The sequence below is a fragment of the Phaenicophaeus curvirostris genome, chromosome 34, assembly GCF_032191515.1.
Source record: "Phaenicophaeus curvirostris isolate KB17595 chromosome 34, BPBGC_Pcur_1.0, whole genome shotgun sequence".
NCBI classification, from domain to species: Eukaryota; Metazoa; Chordata; class Aves; order Cuculiformes; family Cuculidae; genus Phaenicophaeus; species Phaenicophaeus curvirostris.
The window spans coordinates 614074-616943 of NC_091425.1; positions in this window are offsets into that span (position 1 = coordinate 614074).

Below are 2870 nucleotides of genomic sequence, written 5' to 3' on the forward strand. Positions count from 1 at the left end.
TTTTAGCCAATTATTAATGTACATCTCCTGGTTTAATAGTAAGACTATGACAGAGGTTCTAAATGAAGGAGACACAAAGGAACTTGAATAAAATCTGTACCACACAAATTTTGATTTTCAGAGTGCTGTATACAAATAGCTCTGAATTCCATCAGTTCTCTGAGGGGAGGGATTGATTTACAGCGAGCTAAACAAACGTCCACACTGCACATTTGGGTTGGTTCACCCCGAGTTCTTTCTGCAAGTTTTATTTTCTGCATGTTTTATTTTCTATGTGTCATGTTTGGATTCTGTGTGTGACTTTTTCTAAAACTCTTTCCATATACTGTAAGTTTTGCTTTCTGTGTCACCTCTTTATAAAGGAAGAGAAAAAAACTTCCCTTTTAATGCTTGTCTTTTCCCCTTTTTAATATTTTTAAAGGTGTCCAGCTGTTTTTTCACACCTTTCACCTTGAGAGCTCTCATGATTATTTGCTCATTACTGAAAATGCAAATTTTACTGCACAGCTTTGATTTATATCTGATTTTTCAATTTCTCATGAAGGCTTCAGCATCACATTTTCAGGTAAGAAATTCAATTCTGCTACATGTCTAGAAACTGTTTTCAGATATTTTTAGTTGTAGATGGCAAAAACATTATGAAGAATCAGGGAAAAAGAGCAATATAAATGATATAGTCCTTATTGTAAAAAACGGGCCAAGGTTTATAGGATGGCGAACAGATAAACAAGAATGTTTGTTATGACTCTTTTAAGGAAACTCAAGCACATTTTTTGAAAATGTGGTCATATATCTTTTCATTCACCCTTTATTTGACTTTTTGTTACATTTTTCTTCATATATAATTTATTTTTTTTAACTCTCTCACTTCTAAATCTGTTTGGGGGTTGAAATGAATCACGAGTTATGTACAAGGCTTATAGATAATTAAAGAAAATGATAAAATATTAAAGCTTTTACAGTACAAGCTGATTGCAGCCCTAGAAAATAAGAAAATAAATGCAATGTTGGTGGGACACAATAGACATCTAATTACCGTAGACACAGCCATAAAGACACACAGAAACAGCACTGAGTATCAGTAGAGGAGACAACTCTGAAATGCACATTTTCCAAGTGTTCCATACTGACACAATGCAACTGGCTGGTTTTAAGGGTCCTTTTTCATGTTGTGTTTTCATTCTTTTAACTCTTACCTGGCTTGTTTTGGTTTGGCTTGTTTTGTTTACATTTTAAAACCTGTAATACAGCGTCGTGAACTACAATATTTAAACATAGTGTCTTGTTGTTCAAAGTCAGCTCCGGGTCAGCGAATAGTTCTTTTCTGGGAAAAACCCTGGGGCTGGAAAAAATACCAAGTTTTATGAATCCAGTTTTGGTAGCCCTATTTTTATCCTTTTTGTTATCTTAAGAGACACTTTATGTAGATTAGTGTGAAAATTCGATTTGAAGTTATAAGTTTCCTTATAGTGAAGGTGGGAAGGAAAAAAAATAAGAGACCCCTCTCTATAAGTATAAATCAATAAGTATTGACTTTATTAATCTAGACATTCCTAACTTTGTGGTTACACCTGTTCTTTTTAACAAGACTGAATTACACCATGAAACAAGCAAACCTTTGAGAATCCCCTACGCGATTAGAAAGTTACAGTCAAAAGAACAGCATTTTCTCCATCTTTACCCACAAAATTGTTGATACAAAACACCTCCAGGCTTGTGTGGACACAGTGAATTAAACGCTGCCAGACCGTGGCCTGTGGTTTTTCTTTTAGATCAAAATGGATTGAGTAAGGGGGCAAAATACGAGGTCTGTATTGTCCCTTGGTCGATATTGTCCCCTCCCGTGGTCTGACAGTGCAGACAAAGACTTCAACTCCCCACTGAGCTTCTCGGACGTGGTCCCTCAGTCTCCCAGTGGCTTTGCACATATGTAGCTCAGTGCACTTGCCCTGATTATAGCAATCGGTAATTTATTCAGGTCACACAAGCTTGGCCACTGTCTGTGCTCCATCGCCCCTACGGTCCCTCAGGCTCCTGGGGGGTTAAGTTAAGCAGCACTTTGCCGTCTCTTCCACCTGCTCCTACCGTGTTGTCTTTGAAATCTGCTAGTCCTTTAAATTAATTAATGCTGCTAGAAACTTACTCAATGCCATCAAATCGTGGAAGTTCACTATGTACTGCATGAAGAAGTCATTGTTTTCATCTCTTTGAAATCCACATTCTTAATTGATTAATGAAACATCTAGTTTCATTAAGTGCCCTTTGCTCTAACAGTGCTGGTTTGATGAATAGTTTTGCAAGCTTGCTCTCCAACACCTTCATGATTTTGTACACTTCAGTCATATCCCTTCTCAGCCTTCTCTTGTCCAAACTGAGTCTCTGCTTCTAAAACATAAACCCCTCAACAACTGCTGTGTCTGTGATTTCTACAGCTCTGCTCTGTTCTTCCACACTTGCACAGACACAAAGCTCAAGAAATGGGCACTAAAAGGCAATAAACAGAGGCAAAGAAATGCCCACCGTTTTGTTTTTAAACCTCATTCCTCTACAAACTCTCATATTTCAGGGTTAAATCATCTTTAGGACTAATTGTCAATTTTGTTTGTACACGTGTGAATTGATGTTTTCTCCTTCATACAAGGTCATGTATTTTTCTTCTTCAGCAATTTATCACAAGTCACTATTGCATTCCTTCTCCATTTTGTTTTTTATTTTTTTTTTGCAAAGAAAGTAGCCTTTTAAATATCAGTTAGGAAAAAGGAAAATGTCTTATGGACTACAGCACCTAGTTTTTCAGCAAGAACGAGTTCACTCTCAACTGACACAACATAATCCTCCGCTCCCTTTTGGGAGAGCTGTGGGCTTCTGAA